Below are 11,525 nucleotides of genomic sequence, written 5' to 3' on the forward strand. Positions count from 1 at the left end.
TACAGAGAAAAGCAACCCTGTAACAACTCACATAGTTCTGCTATGGTATGTAAAAGGTACAGAAACAGACAAAAAGAGATTCCATGTGATGCAAGGAGGAGGCATGGAATTGGGTTGTAAAGGGGAAATTAGTTTATCATTTTATTTTTGTATGTGCAACATCTCTTGGGTCAAGCTGATCTGTTAAAATAAATACTCCCCTGTTTGAGGAGTGTATGAACTTTGAGCTGAAAGCTGGTGTATCATCATAGCAGCAAAAAAAGAAAAAAAAAATCTGTTGCACCAACCAGAATTACTCTGCTTCATTCCAATTCAGTTATATTTTACATTACAATGGGATTACTTGTTCAAATCCAGTATGACATTTTAAAAATGTTACCAGGCTGGAGCAAAACATTGTCCTATCCAAATGCAGCATTAGAACAAACTATTTTATTCATAAGTATGATTATTTGTGCCTGGCAACTATTATCCTGACTTAGTCCATTATCATAATTAAAGAATGCAACAGAAAACAAGCCCTTTGCACTCGTTTTACTGCTTATAAAGGCCAATGCTCAACATGGTCAAAACAGTACAGTAGTTTCTATGTGGACAAGCAGCTACAGAGAATCCTGAACATTTATATCTCTAGGGAGAGTTTGAGGAATATGATCATTGTGAAAATGATAATTGTGGATTTCTATATGGGTTGTTTTTTTTTCTGATCTAAAATTCCTGCAATATGAGAAGTAGAACTTAACTACCCCAGTATTCACATATCTCCAAATATTTTGATGTAATACTCAGTAGGTTAAGGTAACAGTGTACAAATTACATGTTTGGAAGAGGAAAAGCATTTAAATGTGTATTTTGAGATCATTTTTTTAAAAAAAAGATCAGTGCAGAAATAGAACAGAATTATGGGAGAAACATGTAAAAGTGTCATAGAGCAGAAATAGGTTTGTCTTCCCCTAGTTTGGAGGAGAGGTGCCACATATTGAACCTCGGATCTTAGATGTATTGAGGAAGGGTTCTCCAACAAACACAGGCACCAGCATGCCGGCCAGTACCCTCTGTGGCACTCACAAATGGTCTCAGTAATATCACTTCAGAAATCTACAAAGCACAAGAACCTTCTCTTTCCTGCTCAGCCGGTCTGCACTAGCTCAACCTGTTCGGCATTGAATGTGTACACTTAAACATGCACACAATTGGATGTCAGGGTTGGATGTGCACCCTCACATCTTTTCTCCTGCTCTGGATGGTAGGACTCGAGGCAATGGCTTCAAGTTACAAGAAAGGAGATTCCGACTAAACTTTCAGGGGAAAACATTTCTGACAGTAAGAGCTGTTCGCCAGTGGAACAGACTCCCACAAGAAGTACAGTGGTACCTCAGGTTAATTACTTAATTCGTTCCGGAGGTCCATTCTTAACCTGAAACTGTTCTTAACCTGAAGCACCACTTTAGCTAATGGGGCCTCCTGCTGCCGCCACGCCACCGGAGCACAATTTCTGTTTTCACCCTGAAGCAAAGTTCTTAACCCGAGGTAATATTTCTGGGTTAGCGGAGTCTGTAACCTGAAGCGTATGTAACCTGAAGCGTATGTAACCCAAGGTACTGGTGTAGTGGTCTCTCCTTTCTTGGAGGTTTTTTTTAGCAGAGGTTATCTGTCATGGATGCTTTAGCTGGGATTCCCACCCCCCACCCCCCAAGGTCCTTTCCAACTCTAAGATTCTTTGATTCTATGTTCTGAATAGATCAGAGGCACAAAATGTGGCAGTGACTAATGGCGGTGGCTCCCTCCTCCCTGACCATTGATGGGGCAGCTAATTGGAGGGGGCGTGCCCAAACCATTTTGCTCTCCTCTCTTTTAGCTCTAGCAGCCATTTTCTGTTATTCTACACTGCCCATGGCTGCCATTTTGTGATTGGCACCCTTAGCACCTGCTCAAAATTCCAAATGAGCCTACTAGCCTTCCAGTGTCAGCAACCCCTGAATTAAGTTTAAGTCTTCAGGAGTCTTTCCATGGACAGAAAGCCTCTTCTATGCATGAGAGCCCCCCCCCCCCCCGCCGCCACAAGTTAACATAAGAGTCTTGTGTTGTACAATTACTTCTGCTAATTATTGTGCAGCAGTTCTTGGAACAGCGATACCGTCGGCACGTCTTCCACTAGTATATCTCTGGATACATCCCACAAAGAGCTCTACCACTTAGCTATGTCCTTGCCCGTATTTTCTGTTTCCTGGGAACAAGTACAAAAGATCTGAGGAAAGCCAGAAATTTAGTGCTTTGGCCCATATACAATGAAAGCCCTATTGCTTTTCAAATGTGTTCCTGGTCATCCAAGCTTTCTGGAATGGAGCCATCTGCCTTCTTCCTATTCATAAGGAATAGCTATTTTCTTTCTTGGCACAATTTGGTGTAACCAACATAAAAGGCAGAGTAAGGGGCTAAGATAGGGCCTCTTCACTACACATTCCTTGTCCTACAACTTTTATTTTCTACCTCAGGCCTGCAAAACTTGTATGCCATGAAGCCTGACGCAGCCCACCAGATACAAATCATAGCCTGAGACGTCTCACACAGGCAGGCCAGCGATGGTGGGAAGTTTGTCAAGCCTGTTAAGTTTCCATGCCTGCCTAGTAGATCACACATTTTTCAGGCTTATCGTACACCCTTTCCTTTGCCCTGCATTTTTTGCAAATCCCATTCCCCAGTGCTTCCCTTCCTTTAGGTTGCAAAGAGGATGATTATTAACACAACTTCTGAATGAGAAAAGATCCAAAAGGCACAAATGAGCAGCGACTAATCCTCCTAAGTGGCTTTCTTAACTGTGATCTGGGTGTCACTTCCAATAAACCAGATGTCTTCTGCTTCTAGAAATGGTGACCTGCGCACCTCAGATTCTTGCCAAGCCTCTGAGGGAACTTGCCGCACTGCTGAAAGTCTTTTTAGAGCCCCTCATTACAAAGGCCTTTGTGGAAAAAGCACTGCTTTCTGCTGTGCAATGCCGAACATACTAATAAGATAAGTGTTTCATGTACAAAAGTCAACAAACATTCAAAAGCAAAATAGACACACACACCCCTTTCACTGGCCTCTTGTCTTTTTATTTGGTCTCTGCTGGGTGTTTTCATCAAAGAACACATTTGAATGAAAAACTCCCTCAGCTTTGGATTCTGTTCATCAAAGTGCATTTTGCTACAGGAAATTAGAATTTCTCAGGAAATTATAACTCTTATATAGCCTTAATATGAGGAGGACTGAGGACCCCCCTGAGGGGACAGTGGTCAGCTGTGCTCCTGATCCTTCTATTGACCATGTGTACTGAGGGGCTTTTCCTTTCCACTTCTGCATGTGGGATTCCACATGTTATTTGTAGGATCAAGATGTGTTACTACACATTAGTAAGGACATGATAATTTGCACACACACACCCTTTTAAGGATGTCCCTTGTGATGCTGCTGCAGTTGTTCAGAAACATACTCTTGCCAAGGTCTGGACAGTTGACAAGGGATGTGCTTGGCAGGGCCATGGCATGGGTGACAGGATGATAAAACTGGCTCTTTGGAAATGAGGTTGGCATTTAACTTCTTAGTGGTGCTCTAAACTATCTTTATAAACCAAATTCTCGCTAAATTCTAAAATACTGATACATTATGTCTCCATATTGTTTGAGGTAACTTATGTGGAACCTGCAAATTGAGGGGCTGATTTCGAGATCTAAGGACAGCAAAGGGTGGCTATTGCAGTCTGGCCCTGTCAGATGTTTATCTATGCAAACACACTTTTAGAAATGAACTGAGAGTTAGGGCAGCTGCTTTTAAAACCGAGTATACTCATGACTAAGTAAATTTATAGTTGGTAGGAGTTACTGAGTGCAGGATTCTTGCTCTCAAGCCATTGTTACAAGCATTCTGAATTACAGGGCTCATCTAGACTTCCTTTCGTGCCATGCTTTTGAGACACAGGTCCGCACTTTAAAGCTCTGTCTCCAAACAGCTGTTTTCGTGTCCTGGCACTTTCCCTGGGAAAACCCCCATTTTACTGCTGAATCAGAGCAAATGGGAGAAAATGCAGACCAGTGCCTAGAAATGCAGCACAAAATGAAGTCTGGATGACCCACAGCCTCTGCCAACCTGATGGACTACAACTCCCAGTCAACACAGCTGTTATAATCCAAAACATCTGGAGGGTGCCAGGTTGGTAAAGGAAGATGACAGACACAACCTTGATCCCCGTTTGGAAGCTGTGAAACTACAGATGACTAAAGGAGAGAGTGCCTGCTTTACTGAGGCCCAAGGAATCTCAAGGGTCAGGCCTGAAATCTATTCCTGGCAATGCAATCTCTCCTTTCACAGCTCCCTTGCCACTCTGCTTCTGCTTCCTTCAGATACACGGAGGTTCACTGATCACATGGATTACCTTGGCTAAACGCTATGCTGCAAATAGTTTCTTGGGTCATTACATAAGCCCGTAACCCCCCTGCTGGTTAATATATTGTAAACAACAATTTGATGTGCTAAAAGTTTTGTAATTGGGACACCATCTACCGGAAATGACTAAAAGGTATTAGCATTAGCACCATTACTCTGTACGCAGTTGAGAATTAGCTTTTTCCTCATTCTGCCTGGAGATGAGTTCTCTGCCGCTTGCAAGTGTGCATATTTTGGTCCTGAATGGAAATTAGTCCAATAAAAGTGTTCGGTTTACTCATTTTGAGTCGCTCACCTAAATGGAGCGAGTATAATGAGATCAGTAAGGACTCTTACTATTGATTTTTCTATACCTGAGGATACATGCTTGTCTACTGACATAGGCAAAGCAACAGTGAGTTTCCCATTTGCTGAATGAGGGATTAGCCAACTACTGCACCTCTCCACCCAGTGCTGGGTCTTTTTGGAGCCACGTTGGCCCAGTAATTGTAAACCACCCCGACCCGGAAATCCAGGCCCTATAGTTGACTACATCATTCATGGGGACAGGGTGGGTCTACCTTCTGGCATTGCCCAGTTGATGGTGCTGCTTCTCTCAGCATGAAAACACCTCCAGAGTGGGCAGAGCAGATTCTACAAGCCTTGATGCTCTTAGCCACTGGACACTGTTCTCACAGGAATGGTTGTATGTGGGGGATTTGAGAGAACAATACCTTCACCCAAGAGCAGATGTTTTTCCTGCCGTGGTTGATGCTGATGCTGTTGCTTCGTTCCAAGGCCAGCAGCAACCTTCCAGATAAGTTCCCAGAAAGTAGCTGTAACTCAGCCAAACTAAGATAAGGGCACAATTATCCATTGCTCACCAGATACAAGCAAGAAAATAAGACTAAACAATTACCTTGGGAAATACATTCATCCTGCTTTTTTATAATGTTTTATTAGCACATTCCATTCAGTAGCAGCCAAGAAGGAGAATATAACCCATTATTAAGCCATCAACAACACACCAAGCAGGGCAGATGTTCCAGACCTTAATGTTCTCCCACACCTGTGTTTCAACCTGGAAGAGGTGAGATGGCAATACTGGAGTCCCTTTTCCACAGACCAAGAGCACCTAGATGTTCCTGCTGCTCCTGACTGTTTTGGGTTTCTGTTTTTGTCCACAATAAACACGAGAATTTACACAAACCATTAAAAGTTCCTATTAATTGAGGTCTATTTTGTTGCAGACTGATTTCCAGTGCAATCTCAATTATCCATATTCCGTTTTACCTTCCAGGTAACTCAGAAAAGCACAGAGCTTCCCCCTTTATCCTTATACAACAACCCTGCAAGGAGGGCCAGTTAGGCTGAAACCGAGTGTCTAGCTGAAGGTCCTGCAATGCATTTTATGACTGAGAATGAGAATTTTAATCCATCTCTCTCTCTGGTTATCATGCCAACACTCCAGTCACTGTTGTTGGCATCTGGCTGTCTCAGGAGACAATGGAGGAGTGTGCCTTTGGGGGTGAGGTCAAGCTGTTGGACGGTTGCAGCACCTGCTGTGGCTGTACAGACTGATGTGGGAGAAACATGTTTTGTTGCAGCTGTGGCAGATGCAGGCGCCCAGTTGTGCTGCTGCAGATGCACCCTGGCGTTTCCTCTCTCAGCGCTCCTCCCAGCCACTATCCACACTTAGCTTTCCTCCATGCTTTGCAGGCATGGTCCATGCCTTAAAGCTCCATGTCTGAACATTCTGGAGCTTTCCTCACAAAAACCCACTCTTTATGGCAATCCTGGAAACATGGGGAAAAGTTTAGTGTGCATAAGCCCTATGTTGACTCTCTGTGGGTTCCTTCTCTTCATTTCAGTGTCCAGGAGCTGAGAAGCATAAATCACTACTTTTCTCAAAATGCATCCTGCACGATTTGTTCATTCAAATCGTTTTCTTGAGAGAAGAATGTTCACATGAATATGTAATCATTGATCTCTCCATGCAATCAGGCTGCCTTTTGATAGGGCAGCTTGTAGGCTAGATGGGGAGAACCCTGACTGCACAGGGGGGATTGCTGACTTGATTCTCTCCACTAATCCTGCACATGCACACCAGGATCATGGACCCTCCAGAAAGACGTGAGGTTGGCTACAGCAAGATGCAGCAGGAGGGGAAACAATTGAAATAGGAAGCGGGGGCTGTCTTGCGTGGAATGGCCTAGGTCATTCATCAGGAGGCAAAAGACCTTGAGTCATCCCTGTACTTAGGTCAAACATGACATTCATTCCCCACATAGCTTAGATGTGTTGTGCTGGAAGCTATTTATGTATTAACTGAGAGCCAGTGTGGAGCAGTGGTTAGTGTTGGGCTAGGACCTGGGAGACCATGAAGGACGTTCTTTGAGTGACCTTGGGCCAATCACCGTCTCTTCAACCTAACCTACCATGGTTGCGAGGACACCATGTGGAGGAAGGGAACCAAGTAGCCACCTTAAGCACCACAGAGGAAAGCTGGGATATAAATAAACGTGTGTATTGAAAGAAGGACCAAGATGAAGACCCTTTTGTCCATCTCTCTAGTTTGGGAGAGTCAAATGTGCCAGATTTGGGGGAGAATTCAGTGAGCCAACTAGCAAGTGTTTCATTTTCACCTCCTCAATGAGATCTAATTATGAAGGATTTAGTGTCTATTATTCCCCAAGAGGCTGTGTTCACACTTCAGCTAAGCACGGGTGGTGGCTCCACTCTAGCGTAAGCCACAAGTGCAAAAGACTTCACTAATAGAACTTCTGTTATGTCTGGCCATCAGGGAGAAGCTAACTATAGGGAAGGCACCATAAACTGTGAAATGAAAACGGCTCCTTTCCCTATGATAAGAGGAAGCTAGCATTGAACCTATTACTCAGATTATAGTGAATCTGAATTGCTTTCCCCTTGAGCTGCTACAGAGATAGATCAGTCGGATTAAAATCCTCTCTCTTATGTAAAACAACTTAACTGGAATAGATAAAAACGTAATATATTTTTGAAGACTTGTATGTTTCCTCGAGTCTGGATAATAATAAGTCCTTGACTTACAAATGTCTCCTTGATTGTTTAATGAATTATTTTCTCCTCCTTAGATGGCTTCTGACTGGAATGTACTAATAAAACGTAAAAAAGTGGGATACATGTTTTTCCTGAAGTAGTTCTAGAAGAATGATTTATTTGAATAATAAATTTATGGTATTATTTTCTTTCTGGTGTCTGGTGAGCAATTGATTATTGTGTCCAATCTATATACTATTATTTTCTTTAGACCTCGATATCCTCCTGAACATTAAGATACATTGTCTGCACAGTTGTAAATCTAAAAGTATTTATAGGTACCAGTAGAAATAATAATAGAAAATTTACTTTTATGATTGAAAAGAGAAAGAACGGCACCCAAAACCACAAGGTAGATCACGTAGAAGCCGGGTTTTGTGTGTGTAGCTGATGCAGATGCTCGTACAGATGTGTAACTGGAGATGCTCATCATCTGGAGTCCATTGAATTGGCTGGATGCCTCTTTAGATGTGGATGGGAATGTCAATCTATATTTAGGAATAAATTTAAAAAATTGTCCAGTAGCACCTTAGAGACCAACTAGTTTGTTCTGGGTATAAGCTTTCGTGTGCATGCACACTTATTCAGATACATCCCCCCCCCCGACTGTGTCAGACCGACACGGCTACCTACCTGAATCTATATTTAGGAGTTACTATAGTATCCTGAGGGCCCCCTTCCTGCCACTCACCACCTGGCCTAGGGCGGGGCCTGAGAGGCTCCATAAAGGACTGCTTCCGCTGCTGCTGCTGGGCAGAGAGGGCTCCGTTTGTTGTTGTTGTTGTTTTAAAAAAACACTGGTTTTTTTTACCTATGTCATTTTAAACTGTGATATTAATGCTTTATCCTTCGTTTTAGATTTTGATTTATGTGGAAATTGTGTTCCATTTGGTTGTGTATTTTTTTTGATGTGGTTCATTTATTGTGTATGACTTTTGTAATTATGTAAATCTTGTCATGTTGCAAGCCGCCTTGAGCATTGTTTTTAACTGTGGAAAGGCGGCATAAAATAAAATGATGATGATGATGGTGCTCCTAGAGTGCAATAGCTTTTTGTTTGTTTGGGGAAGATAATTAGGCTATTTCACAAAACATTCTGAGAGGTCTAAATGGAACAATTCCATCTGGGCCACCACACCAAATGAAAAGCCCGTGAAGAGTCTGGGAGATTCTATCTTTCATCATATTTCTGGCATGGAATTTAAATGATCCAGGCATGGACCCTGCTAGTGTTCTAGTTCAGCTTTCTAGTTCAATTGGCTGGGGCTGATGTAAGTTGTAATCTGAAACAACTGGAGAGCACCAGGTTGGGGTAGGCTGGACTATATTAAAATGACGTCAGTGTAGAATTAGGATGCTTCACCAGAAATGCACTCCCAGATTGAATCCTGTGGTTTGTCTGTTGTTCTGGCAAAAAAGCAAGCAATTGCTAGTTGGTTATAGCATGGTGATGATAATGCTAAGGTTGCAGGTTTGATCCCCGTATGAGACAACGGCGTCTTCCTGCATTGCAGCGGATTGGACTACATGATCCTCAGGGTCCCTTCCAACTCTACAATTCTATGATTCTAAGTGGGAAATTTCATCAAAAAATCACATTTGTCAACTATGGTCATGTTTGGTACATCTGAAGAGACCCTTCCAAGCTCCAGTTAGATTTTGCTTCCTAGGTATCATCTTCAGACTGAATTAGGAGCGTAGGGAGTCAATATGTGGCCGTGTCCAAATATTCATCACCTGTAACCATTGCTATATGAATTAACTGCTTTCAGACAGCAAATTACTCTGACAAAGATTATTGGATGGCATAGTTAGACTTGTATTACATTATGTATTATATGGAGCACCTTCACTGATAGACACTGGACCTCTTGACTACTTAAACAAAATGCTGGCAAGATTTAGGCATAATCTTATGTATGCCCATTGCTCATTCTTTCAAGCAATTCCCCTACCTGTCAACATCTATTATTTTGTGATGGTTGAATTTCAGCCAGTTCATTCCCATTTACGTCTCTGAGTCCATGGGAAATCAAAGAGGCTGCTAAGTCCAGGTGTGATTTAGTCTTGTGTATCTGCTGCCCATTCACACTTCATTTCCTGTTGCCTTCCTATCTCCACTAGTATCCATGTATGTCTAGTAATGAGATGGAGTCCTGCAGGGCTCCAGCGCAAGAGGAAAGCGGTTGCTAGGACTAAAAAAAAATTGGAGGGTGGAAATAATTCTGCTTTATAATTTGACATTTTGGGGTGCAGAAGTTCAAATTTTGAAGTTCCGAATTCAAAATTTAGATTTGATTTAGATATTGTGCCAGTTCAGATCCATCTGTTCCCTAAATTTTATTTGTCAAGGCTGCTTCCCAGCACCAACCCAAATTTGGTGTCTGTGCAAAAGAATCATTCTTCTTTGATGTATTTCACATCCTCAGCTCTTCCTCTGTGGGGCTCAGATTGGCCTACGTTTGGTTTTTAGGAGGGCTGTAATCCAAGCAACATAGAGGACCAGAGCTGCTTAGCTTCACTGCTTCACAGTGGTGTCCAAACTTTTTTCAAAGAGGGCCAGATTTACTGAAGTGAAGGGCTGTGAGGGCCAGCCAAAGGGCCAACCAAAGTTGTTAACCTTTTCTTAGGATTGAAGTTGTTGAGGATTTTACCCCAGGAAATAAACTGCCACAGGGGCCGGATTTAGCCGACTGGCAGGCCGGATTGGACCCCCAAGACGGACTTTGGACATGCCTGCTTCAAATGATTGTGGGAACTGGTTATTTTGAAAGAAAGGAGTGAATTCACTGAAAGTCCTCCATTATCTGAAGTGTTCAGACTGCCACACACCAGGATTGCCATGACACTCATGTGCTATTGGTTCTTCTGTATTCAAGCATAGGGTTTCCATAATCTGACCTGCAAATGGAATTCTGGAGAAGGGCTATATTTTGCCAATAAATCATCTGAAACTCTTTTGATTTAGCTGCCCTTTTCTTCCATCTCACCACCACATAGGAAGCTGCCTTAGAACTTTGCTCCATCTAGCTCAACACCTGCACTGACTGGCAGAAGCCCCTCTGGGTTTCCAGCATGAATCTTTCCCAGCTTTGCCTTGATATTTCAGCAGCTGAACATGGGCCGTCTGTTCTTTCCCAGGGAGCTCTGAAGCAAGGCTTCTAAGCACCATCCTACTTCCCAAGCATCTGCTCCTGTATTGCTGTCTCACATTCCCCAGAGGAATTTCTGATGTTTGCTTTTATATTTGTAAGCTGCTTCAGAAAACTTCTTTATGGAGAGGAAAGCAGGGTACGTTTTTTAAAAAAACCAATAGCACCTGCATAGCGTTTGGGGACTTAGTAGCTAGTATGGTTCAGTGTGTTAACTGTCGCCTTCTTTATCTGGGACCCCCCTGCTGTCTAATGAGAGAAATGTTATACTTCGTCACAATGACTCTGCCAGTGCATTGTCGTTTTGTGTCGGGCAACTCTTGCCTGTATTATTTCCAAATTCCTTTTAGCCCTGCATGCCTATGATTTAAATTCAAAGGGCTCCTCAGGCAGCTGGTATGTTTGAATAAACAGAACGAACGCAGATGAGTTACTGAGCTGTAAGGTGAGATAGCAAACCCTGCTAGTCTGTTGTTTTGCACTAACTTCTAACCTAAACTACTTTAGCACACTGAAAATACAAGCCTAATCACACTTATTAGAGAGTAAGACCAACTGAGCTCAGTGGGGCTTATTTCTGAGTACATGTGTCTGAATCTGCACTATTAATCCTTGCAAATTACTGTTGCTTAAATTGTATCCCTAGACTTATATTTCACCACTATTTCCCACTCAGGCTCCAATCTACTAAATTTAATATTTGATCACTGGAAAGAGCCTAGATTCTCTGTCTAATTTTTTCGAATGAGAATACTCTTTGTGGGCCATGATCCTTGCCTGAAGGGGGAGAGGACGGTGCTTGCTCTGAATTATGTGTTTCCTCCTTCCTCCCCAATCCATTGCCCTTTTGTGTTGTGCCTTTTTAAGATGTAAGCCTGAGGGCAGGGACTC

This window comes from Podarcis pityusensis (assembly GCF_964106645.2).
Source record: "Podarcis pityusensis genome assembly, chromosome: 3".
In the NCBI taxonomy this organism is placed as follows: domain Eukaryota; kingdom Metazoa; phylum Chordata; class Lepidosauria; order Squamata; family Lacertidae; genus Podarcis; species Podarcis pityusensis.